Consider the following 12,810-nt stretch of genomic DNA (forward strand, 5'->3'; position numbering starts at 1 on the left):
TAGAGTTAGGACTCCAGGCCAGGTCATCTGATTTTCAAACTTGCACACTTATTACTACAGCATGGTGACCATGGGGGTAGATCACCACAGGCAAATGTCTCAGGACACCAAACCAAGCAAAAGAACACCAGAAGGAAAGGCAGAGGAATGTTAGACAATTTTTCCCAATTTGCTATTTTGCTATGATTGAATTCTCTCTGTTTTCACAAAATGCATCTCAATAATTAATTATAGAATTATGCAAAGTAAATACCCTTCATAAAATATGACTATGACTACGACTATGACAATGACTACTACTACTAATAATAATTATAATCAAATTCAATTTCTTCCCATGCAAACCAACCTTAGGCCTAACTACATTGCATGTCTCCCCATTTCAGCTACCAGAAAATGTCCTTCAAATTTAAGCTCTTAGCTTTTATGATACTATCACATGATTTCTCCCCAATTCCTCAATTCTCATTAGAATTAATCTCTACTATTCTTATATTCTCAATTTAGTTGCTTTATTTACCAGATTTTCATGTATATCTCCTCTTCTAAGTTATGAATATTTATATGGCAGAGTCAATGTCTTCTTCATGATTACATACCACATAAATGTGAATACAAGGCTTTACTAAGAGTATATTCTGAACAAATGTTGGTTGAATTAAAATCAAATCACAGATTAAGGAGTACACTTTCAAAAATACAGCAAGCTCCCTCAATTTTCCAACTAGCCTCTGACTATGGCCAGATCACAATACTTGGTTCCCTTATATTTTTGCAGAAACTAACCTAGTACATGTAGAAGGCAAATAAATTAGAGTTTTAAAACAGTCATGATATTTAAAAATCATAAACTAGTTAAATAAATATAGTTAACTGGATATAATTTATACAATTAGAGTCTATGAATACAATGTAATCCTAAGATAGTGCATCTTTGAAAAATGACTTTTGAACTAAAAAGGAATATAGAGTATGGCTCTAAGTTGAACTAATGTAGAAAATAATAGTATAGACTTCTTCCAAATTTATATTATCAAAAAGAATGGGAAATTGAACTAATTAGATGCAATAGGGTTGAGAAAGTCATTTAATTAATTGATTTTATTTGAAGACAAAAGAGTAATACCACATTACATTGAACACTTCTTTTTGCTCTAAAAGCCTGTAATTCTTTTATAATGATGATGATGGCATATTTCTTTAATGAGTCATTTATCAAATACATATATAATTTTTATAGGAAATGTATTTTCTAGGTAAATTAGAGATGGCTTAGTTAATATAATTCATTCTTAATCTTTATTTGATGTTAAAATAATTGTTGAGGCTACAAGGATGATATGGAGCTTCAAGAAATAACAATAAATGATAATGACATATGTGCATGGCATCTCACAAACAATGTAAGCTTTTAAATAACATATACAAACACTCTTGTTATTTTGTAGTTAAATTTTCAACAAAAGATAGATAATTGCAGTATGTCATTTTTCACACTTAATGACTTTGCATAAACTAAATGGAAGTCTTTGAAAATATTTGTATAATGAGATAGAACTAACATCTATGATTTGATACATATTGTATCAACAATCAAACATTAAGACATTATTCTGTGATATTGATTAATGGTATATTTTGAAATCACCATAGAATTAGGCTGGTAATTGGAAAATCATTTAAAAGCTATCATATATGTACATTCTTCGTAAGCTTTCACCTGAATTATCAGTCTCTTCTGGAAGTTCTCTAAATGCACACTATAGAAAAACATTTTTTATGAGAAATGCTTTTTGGAAGTCAGTTTTCCTTCCAATATGTGCTTCTTTTTCACAGTTAAAATGAAATTTACTAGGCAAAGACATTCGGCACAAGATGGACACGCAGGTTTGATGTCCATTTCCCAGTGCCATGCAGCATATGTACCTCATTTTAAAAAGTTGATTTTACCTTACACAAATACTATATTCATGTTCAGAGAGGATGACCTAGTACAAAGATAAGATATCTCTTCATATTTTTCTATCTATGGTACAGTTTCTTTCTAACCAAAAACTGTTCTCTGCTGTTCCTCTTGATTATCATGCAGATTCTCTCATTTTTAGTTATAAAGCAATAATATAAGCAATGTATCCAAGCAAGATTTTTAAAAAATCAGAGCCTGAAGAAAAGAAAAGAGATCTAGGACCAAATTCTATTACCAAACCATCATGATGAAGTCCAATTTATCCTGAAAATTTACTCTGTGAAATGGTGTTTGAATTAAATGTGCCAATAATCAGAGCGTGAAAATAACTTTGTTATATGGAAATTTTGATTAAGGCATTTGTTTTAAATGACAAACTTACTCTTTGTTATTAAACTGTCTGGAATTTTTATCTTAAGCTACAAACTCAAAGTAAACAAACACTAAAGTTTAAAAATGAACAGATGTCCACTGATTATAACCAGAATTTATCCAAGAGAAAATGTTGAAATGTAATTTTATTATCTAGGCTACTCTTTTGCTTCCAATAGTCATTTTTTTTTTTTTAAAGTAACAGAGCATGTTCACGACTATAAAATGAAGCCCAGTCTTGACAAAAAGTGTAGAAAATGAGTTACTCATTTCTCTTGCCATCATCTACAGTTTAGAAGCACATATCTGTCAGACTGAACTATGACAATTTAATGAGATTTTACCAGTTCTTGCAACATCTATATATAATTGTTATATAACTAAAATGAATACTACACAAAGGACTACACTGTTTCTCGAAACAGTTGAGAAAAGTAAACTACAAAATGGCAAGAATAAGTATTTGTATACATTATTTAAAAGCTTACACTGTTCATCTATGAGATTCCACACGTACATGTCATTATCATTAATTAGTATTTCTTGAAGCTCCATCTTATCTTTGTAATCTCAGTAATTATTTTAATATAAAATAAAGATTAACATGATGCACTCTATCAGTTTAGTTATCTTTATCTTATCTAAAGAATAAATTTTCTATAGAAATTACATACGTATTTGATAAATAGCCCTTTAAAGAAATATGCAATCATCATCATTATAAGAGGATTATAGGCTTTTAGAACAAGAAGAGGTCTTAGATGTAATAGAGTATTACTTTTTTGCTTTCAAATAAAAGCAGAGTCATTAAATAACTTGCTCAATTCCATGCAACTAATTAGTAATAAAGACAGACTTAGATCTCAGTCTTAAAACCAATGTGATGTTCTTTTCATGAAACAAAGTTACCTCCCTCCAAGGTATTAATCATGCTAATATCTGATCATTATCCAGCAGTTCTTATGTGCCAACCTCTATTCTAAGCTCTTTGCTCATTTCTTCTTCACAATATGTCGCGTAAGTACTCTTAGTTTCAACATTAAGTACTCTTAGTTTCAACTGAAACAGCAAAGTTTAAGTCACTTGCCCTTCACATAACTAGTAAGAAATTGATCTTGTTTTGACCCAAGAACAATGGCTCCAGAGCCCTTGCTCAAAACCATACTGTATGATTGCATGGACTTTTAAAAGACTAAACTCTTCACCAAAAATGAAGTCAAAGGCATCATCTTTCACTTAGACAGTCTTCCAGTCTAAGACACTTAATAATCACACAATTAAAGATAATTAAATCAGACTTCAGGCTAATAGTCCCTGGACTTAACTTGGGAGACTCAAACACACAGCTGTCAGTGACACTTTGCATATGCCCCTATAAATAACAATGGGAGTTCCCACTGATTGATTCATTCACTTGTCTATTCCTTCAGGAAATTTTTGCTGAAAACCAATATCAAACAGATACTCTTTTGGGGAATAAAACAAAGATCTCTCTTCTTGTAAACTTGCACTCCCTTGACTGGAAAAAAAAAACCACATCCAAAGTGTTTTATTTTATTCCCCCTGTGGGAGAAATAGTAAATAATATGCATAATAAAAGTGAATTTTATAGTATACTAGAAGGTGATATGTACTATGAACAAAACACAGAAAAAAAACAGAAAATAAAAAAGAAAAGTAGAACTAGGTTAAGGGGTATTTGAAGATGCAGGAGAGTCCAGTTTGCAGTTTTAGTGGTGAGATCCCAATAAATGTCATTTTCCTTAAGAAAGTGACATGTGCACAAAGACGAAATGAAGGAAAAGAGTTAACCTTGGAGCCACCTGGAGGAAAGGCATTTGAGGAAGATGAGAACTACTGTAAAGTCCCCAAGTGGGATTATGACTGGGGTTTTGATACACGGCTGAGGAGAGTGATCAAGGGAGGGAGACACAGGAGTCACAGTCAGAGAGATACATGGAGCCAGAAAATGAAGTGCCTTGAAGCCACTGCAGGGACTCTTTGGCTTCTGTTCTGAGAATGACGGGACTATTGCAGGGTTCTCAGCAAAGCAGTGACGTGATCTGACTTAAGTTTTACAAGAATCACTCTGTCCATTTTGTTAAAAATGGACTTTTGTGGGACAAGAACAGAAGCAGGGAGATGAACGAAGGATTTTTGAAGTAATCTAGGCAAGAAATGATAGTGACTCAGACACTCTCAAGGGTGGTAGCAGCAGAAGTGTAAGAAGTGTTAAAGCTTTGGATATATTTTGAAAGTGGAGCCTGCAAAGTTTTCATTTTAATCAAATGAATGTGAGCTATTGTGAGATATGAGAGAAAGAAGACTCAAGCGTGACTCTCAAGTTTTTGGTCTGAATAAGAAAGATGAAACTGCATTTAAAAAAGTGAGGAAGGCTATGGATCAGGTGGGTTTGGGGTGAGAGGAAGTTTGGAGCATGCTGAGCTTGAGACATCTAATAGTCACTTAGTAGACTTTTGAAAGAAGTTGAGTAAGTCTGGAAGTCTAGGAGTAAGGGATGGACTGGAAATTTACATTCATGTGTGTGAGACTGTAATATATATATTTATGTATCTACCTATTGGTTTTCATCCATGATTCTACAGCCCTTGTTATGATGTTGAGGCATTTTAGGCCTTAAAAACAGGCCTTGGAAAACAGAACCTGTCTCTTTCTAAACTTCTCCTGTTCTCCTTTAACCTGCTCTTTTTCTTTACAAGGCTGGAGTTTTCCCCTGTTTTTCTGTCTTGGGACCTGGCTGTAAAGAAATTCTACAGCCTACCTTATCTGATTGTAAGTCACAAGACCCTCATTTAGGAAAGAGCCCTACCCCACACCTATGATGAAGGAATGCTGCACAGAGAGGTCAAGAAGAATCTGAACAGACAGGCCTTGCTGGGTTTTCCCAGTCAGTCTATTAGTATTAGATCATACCCATTTTGTCCAATCAAATTTCTACATGGTTATCAATCATGCCTCTCTAATGAAGTCTCCATAAAAGGCCCAAGAGGACAGGGTTCCTATAGCTTCTGGATAGCTGAACTCATGGAGGCTCCTGGAGGTTTGAATGTGCCAGGGAGGGTGTGGAAGCTTCATATCCCTTCCCCCATACCTCACCCTATGCATGTCTTTATCTGTATCCTTTCTAATATCCTTTCTAATAAACCAGTAAACATGCTTCCCTGAGTTCTCCTAGATGGTTTAGCAAATTAATCAAATCCAAAGAGAGATTTGAGGGAACCCCAGCTTGAAACCAATGGATGAAGGTATTGCAAAGTCATTAGGGTAGGCCCTAACCCAGCGTGATTCTAGAGGAAATCTGGACACAGACTCAGAGGGAAAACAATATGAAGACCCAGAGAGAAGACGGCCATGCACAAGGCAAGGAAAGAGGTGTAGAACAGATTTTCCCTTGCAGCTCTCAGAAGGAATCAACCCTGACAATACCTTGATCTCAGATTTCTCACCTTCAGTACTGGGAGGAAATTAATTTCTGCTGTTTAAACTACCCTGTCTGTGGTACTTTGTTATGGCAGCCTTAGCAAACCAATACATAATATAACGCTAAAATAGTTCATCTTTTGCATTCGTATGCAAAAGAATGATGTAGAAAAAAGTGAAACATTCAGGCCAAGAATGGTGTTGCACACCTGAGTCCCACTATGCACAAGGCTGAGCCGGAAGGATCATTTGATACCAGGAGTTTGAGGCCACAATGAGCTATGATTGCTCTACTGCACTCTAGCCCGAGTGATAGCGTGAGATGCTGTAGAAACAAGAAAAGAAGATTCCTCCAAAGCAAGTTGTTAAATTTATTTAATAACTTAAGAAATTTATTCAGTTATTTTAGTTATTTCTTTAATAACTAAATTTCTTTTAGTTATTTTAATTAATAGCTTAATTAAATTTCTCTGAGTTTGGATTTGTCAAACGAATTCTGTATTTGGTTGAGTGTTGCATTTCCGATTTATCTTGTATCCAAGTATAGGTGCCAAAAATTGTTTTATAATTTTATCAATATAAATATTTTTTGAATTATCCTTCAATAAACATAAGTTACTCTGTGGCCTTTGTTTGTGCCAAATAATCAAATCCTGACTATATTTATGCAAATGCAAAGACATAAATGCACTTAAAGAGGTAGCAAGTATAAAAAGAGGAGATAATTATGTATTAAATAGTTGTTACCCTTTTATTCAGTTGAAGAAATGGTCACATCCTTTGAGGGCAAAGACTGACCTGTTGATTTTGAAAACCTAGGGTAGTCTTAGACCTGGTAGAGTTTCAATAAGATGTTTGTTTAATAAACTCTAAAGTGTCATGAAAACTCTTACAGTCAATATTAAAATCTTAAAGTAGGATGTTTTAAAATGTAGGTGTTATTTAGGTACAGCAAGGCCAACAGGTAAGATGATGACTGCCATTGGACACACAGATTGTAATACCACAGATCCCAGAATGGGGTGCATGCCACACCACAAGGGGCCACATAGGGAAGACCAGGGTTGGTCAGGAGGCAAAGGGAATGGGATTGAGAGAGCAGGTGGAAAGGTGGGTGAAAGTCTTTATTATGATTTTCATAGGAAGAAATGAGAGGGACAGGGTAAGTAGGTTTAGAATTGGCTTGTTTGAATACTTTCAGTGGGTTACAGGACGTTGGAGATCTCCTATTAATGGTTGTCTAGTACTTGGCCCTGGAGTGATAAGGCAGGTTGCTAATGGCCTCATAGTATAAGCATCTGATAAAGGAGGTTGTTGAGGGTGTGGGCTCTGGAATGGATTATTTGTATTTGAAAAACATGCTCCAGGGCCAGTCCATTTCTGTCTTCAGGGATTGGCTAACTCAGAGAGGAGGAAGAGGCAATAACTCCAAGATTCACAAGGCCCTTAATGTCAAAGCATCAGGATACAGACAATAAGAAGACATGGTTAACACATAGGAATTGCTTTATTTATAACACACAGGAATTTGCCATTGTATTATTTATTAAAGGACTGAACAATATTTCTCACTTCTTTCAACCTCCCATCATGGCATATTAGCCTAATCTTACCTTTTGCCTTGAAGCTGTTACAAAACTGTACTAGAAGCTGAATCTTAGAAAACCTTTCATAATTTTAGGACTACCTAATGCAGAAAAGGCAACCTTTCCACTCTCCTTTTTTTGTTTTTTAACCAGTTATTACCTCCAATGAATAGATACAGATATTTAATATGACTTGTTTTTAAATAAAGAACTATTTTGTGCAAAGAAGTAAAACAAAAATAAATCATAGAGTCTTTTTAATGTTATTGATTATTCACTGATTCAAAGGACATTCAGCAATTATTTTTTCCCACATGTAAACATCTTGGAGCCAACTTTGAGAATTTGTTATCTATTTAGGCTTAATGAACACTGGACAGGGTACAAAGAGATCCAAATCCTATTCTTCCTCTTTTCTTTGCCTGAGATTTAGATTGGGTGCCTTTGCTTCAATAGCCCCTAGATGAATTTTTATAAATGTAATACTCAGTTTAACACTTTCTACATGAACATAGGCTAAAAAAATGCATTAAGATTCTAAAATTTATTGAAATAGATCATAATACAAAAAAATTACTGAAGTAGATAATAACACTGAATTATTAGTAGTTAATCTGTATCAAAGCTGCTGAGTGAGAAATAAGTTATATCTAAGAGTATAATTAAAGAAATAGTGGTCATATCTGATTCTCAATTCCATGGGCTACATTCTCTTCTTTTGGGCAATCTTAGGACAATTTGGGGAATAAGAAACAAGAATAGAAATGCACACTACTGTATCATGAAAGAGATGTACATTTCTTTAGATAAACATTAGCAGCAACTATCTAAAATGTACTCAACCTCCATTTGTCAGCTCCAGGCCCATGCAAAATAACAGAAGTCCTCTGTAAACAGTGGTAATAAGATTCTGAAAATTAGCAACAGCAGATTATGTCAGTGACTAAGTTAATGCCTAAAGAAGTAAACCCAAGAGCATTACGTTCTTGTCTTTAATTCTCCAGTGTGTTTTGCTCACTAGTATCTCCTTAAGAGAATTATTCATCTTGGAAGTTTTATTTGAAGAAGAGGGTGTTCAGTAGTAAAGAGTAAATAGGCAGAGGATATTCCATATCTACCCATGAGAGTATATTCTGCTAATTAAGTGTAAACTGAAACAAGCTTCTGGAGACTCTTCGTTCTCACTGATCCAGCCTGATAAGGTGCCCCACATATTGTGGGCATCCACACACATCCACACACACAAAATCAAAGTTGATGTTACTATTAGAGAGGAAAAGAAAAAAGGCAAGAATATTCAGTCCTGATATTACAATGGACAGGAATAGGGTTTCCTTTAGGTTTAAAATAAGTTGCTATCAGTCCTAAAATCTGTCTTCCCATAACCATTGGACAGTTTTGGAGAAGTCACATGTCAGTGGAAGAATGCATCCCTTTAGTTTTTCAAGTGATGCCAAAGGTGTTAAGCAATAAGAATATTAAATTGCAAAAGGCTTGTCTCTAAATTCATTGGAACAGCTGAACTAAAACCAATCTAAGTCAGGCAGAATCTTACTCAGAGAAAGTTGTATCATATAACATGTACGAGTCTATTAAGTATCATTAAATGTGGTATTTGGATCCAAATAAAGTATTAGAAGACTAGCACAAAATCATTTCTCTAGCTAAATCATCACAGCAGTTCTTAAATCAGGGCTGAGGTACAGTCATGAACATACAAGACCATCATGATAGGTAAGATGGAGGTGGAGATGAGACAAGTTATTACAAGGCTTTGCCACATTCCTGGCCTGCCCTGGTGCTGATTACTAAGGATACAGACTGGGACGAAAATGTGGTATGACTGAGATGGTTTGTGGCATAGCAGAAGCTTCTGCTCAGGAGACAAGTCAAGGGGAAGCAGATTTTGACTAAAGCCTAGGAATAGGAATGCAAACCACAGGCCTAGTTCTGCGCAATTATCTCCTGTGTTAATACACGTTCCTTTTAAAAAGAAAAATCTCAAATATCTCTTTGATTTAATTTAGCCTGTATAACAGGAATACTGATGTGAGCCAAATATGTAATTTAAAATTATCTAGTAGCTGCATCAATAAGAGTAAAAAAAAGTGAAATTAATTTTAATAATACATTTTATTTAATCTAATAGATTCAAAACATTTTTATTTCAACATCATTATGTATTGAAAATATTAACGAGATTTTTACATTCCTATTTTGTATGAAGTTTTTGAAATCAAGTATCTTTTACCAATATACAACATGTCTAAATTTGGACTCTGTAGACACATTTCAAGTGCTCAGTTAGCCCTGCGTGGTTAGTGGTTACAATGTATGACTATTGATAATATACATTTAGATGTTGTAATCTATTATTGAGGAATACTTAGAAGGTACATATATGTTCCAAAAACAGTGCAGTTGAATGAATACCTAAATATATATCAATTAACCTAAAACAGCTATTCTTCATGATCTCCATTTCATCCTTTATTTGTTGTCAAAATTTGGGATTATAGAGACCAAAAATTTGATGCGAAAAATCTTTGGACTATTAAGAACCTTGACTCATGTCAGCTTTTTTGTTAGTGGATCTGAACTATGATTTTAGTTATAGCTACGCTACCTAGGGAGATGATCCAGGGCAACCTATCCCAGTTTCAGACACCTTATGAGTATGCATCAGTTCACAATTACACCCTTAAGAGTAAATGAAAAATGCATATACTTCTAGGTAACACTGGCAATCTATGCCACACACATATTTAATTAATTTTTTTCAGTTGCACGTGGCTCTAGATTTAATATTGCTTACACATCTATCTATGCAGGAAAATGATTATATATCCATGAATGCGACACCTTGGGGTACATTCTAAGAACACATGCTCACTCCTTCCTTTGAAAAATTATCTACTAAGTGCTTATCATGTCTATACATAGCAAAACACTGAGGGTTAAGACAACAGGAGTGCGAATTCATGCCACTAAGAGCCTACAGTTTGGTTTGGAGAAAAATACATATCAAACTACTGTACATGGCTAATGCAAACCTGGCATTAAAAAAGAGAAATTAATTGGCCTTGAATTTGTCAGGTGAGATTTCGTGGAGAAATTCATACTTGCAATGGGTCACAAGGCTGATGGATTTGGATTGATAATAATTCCAAATTGTGGTATCTCCACCACATTTTCCGAGGGTGAGGATAAGTACACTCTAATTTAATTAGCAATGTAGTGTCAAGGAGTAATAGCGATGGCTAGCACTGAGTGAGTGAGTATGTTTGTGTGTGTGTGTGTGTGTGTGTGTGTGTAATATTCCCAACAAGTCTATGAGACAGGTACTATTAATGTCTCCATTTTACAGATGAGGAAGCTGAAACACAGAGAGTTTAAATAACTAATGTCTGCCGAGCAAGAAGATACATGATTACTTGAGGTTTGTTACTTTGAATTCAAACCGACAGTAGAACACTCAAGTGTCAGGGGACTCTGCAACTAGAACACCCATAAGGTTGAGACTTCAGATATTACCTGTGAGTGAAGCTTATATTATTAATTTACTGCAAGAAAACATCTGAAGAAAAGAAATGTAAAACCAAAACGAATACTTTGGGAAATGCTCAAAGATAGGAAAGAAATCTGAGAAGGCAATAAAGAGAGATGATGCACTAAAAAAAAAATAAATAAATAAGGAAAGTGCAATATTGTGGAGTCTAAAGAAGGAAGAGTGAAGGTCAATCATATCACATGATGCAGGAAATCAAGGAGAATAAGGCAAGATAAACTTATGGAACCTACTTAAAAGGAAATGTGTAGGGAAATTTTGATAATGTGAGTTAGTTCACTTACACAGTAAATAATTGGCTATGTAATATTATGGAATCTAAAGAAGGAAGGGTGAAGGCCAATCATATCATATGATGCAGGAAATCAAGGAGAATAACACAAGATAACCCTATGGAATCTATTTAAAAGGAAATGTGTAGGGAAATTTTGATAATGTGAGTTAGTTCACTTACAGAGTAAATAATTGGCTATGTTTAAAACAAAAATTTTAGAGAGTTCTTGTCTTAAACAGCTATATTATTGGTACCTATGAAAAGATACAAGATAGATATGGTCCTAGAAACTCCATTGGTAAGATTTTTTTTAAAAAATAAAAAAGGAAATTAGATTTAAACCAAAATTAAAATCCTTTGTACAATCAAACTGTCTGCTTTGGATTCTTTCTGGGATATTCAATGAAGGCCACTTCACCTTGTAATCTAGCAGTTAACTAAGTACATTGGTTTCTTTCAGATGCAAAAATATCAAGAGAATAAGTTAAGAAAAATCTATAGATTTCATAGAATTTCAGGGATTTTGATAGAATTTGAAGGCACTTCTCAGTGAAATGAGGAGAAAGGAGCTATAAATAACAGAGACAATAACAATAAGCCATTGGTCTGGAAATCTTGGTATGGTGCAACAAATGAGAGACCTGTAACAAAAACTAAAAAACAATCAACACCTTTGAACATCTTCATTCACAAACTAGATCACCAGATAATGGAGAGGTTGGGGATTAATGTGTTAGTAATCCTGATTAAAAAAGAAATGGGTAACTATGGCAGGTACACATCAATGGTTTGGCACCATGCTTTTTGGCTGGTAAAGTCTTCATGTTTCTTCATTTTCCCCAACAAAGTTTTGAACCCAGAATGCAGAAATGGAGGAAGAACTGGTGATTCCGAAGGACATTAATGACAAAGTAGTTTTTATGCTCACTATGAAAAATCTTTATGAAATAAAAATCATATATTGGTCTTGGTAGCAGAAATAAATAGCTGACAATCAATGATGATTTGGCAAGTTCCTTTATAACTAAGTACAGATGGGGTTCCTCACCGGATCTGAAGATGTATACATCTAAGGATTCAGGAATGTCTGGCTAGGCCTTGAGGATGAATAAGGTGTGGGCATGTTTATTTGAAGGATAAGGAAAAAATGAGAAATGAGAAATAATTAATCATAGGAAAAGAGAATATTCTTTTTAAGGAAACCAGAAAAACATCAAAGGGTGGTAATAATTCTAAGCATCTCAAGAGTTTATTACTGGAAAGGTCTTTTGGTCCATGCATTGAAATCTGAGACATACGGCAAAGGCAGCAATGGAAAAGAATAAAACTTAAATGAACTGGCATCAGTGGTAGTTTCATCAAAGATGGCAGTACTTTAGGAACAGAGGTTCAATCCAATACTGCTGGATATCACAAGGGATATTTTTGCCTATGCAAGAATGAACAACAGTGTTTTATTTGCGCACCTGAAAGAATGAAATGTAGGAGATGAAGCAGAGAGGAATGCAAGAGTGGAAGAAACTGACAGTTACTATTTAGTAGCAAAAGAGAATAATTCATTCAATATACAGTAGACATCTTCTGAAAATGGCCACCAGGATTT

The 12,810-nt window shown here is 34.4% G+C and overlaps 1 protein-coding gene across 4 annotated transcripts in view; it reads right to left on the bottom strand.

The window, feature by feature from the left end:
* The window catches only part of ARHGAP24 (Rho GTPase activating protein 24), a 514,735-nt gene that overhangs the window by 345,189 nt on the left and 156,736 nt on the right, over positions 1-12,810 (bottom strand). The window lies entirely within an intron of this gene.

This window comes from Piliocolobus tephrosceles, chromosome 3 (genome assembly GCF_002776525.5).
Source record: "Piliocolobus tephrosceles isolate RC106 chromosome 3, ASM277652v3, whole genome shotgun sequence".
Lineage (NCBI taxonomy): Eukaryota > Metazoa > Chordata > Mammalia > Primates > Cercopithecidae > Piliocolobus > Piliocolobus tephrosceles.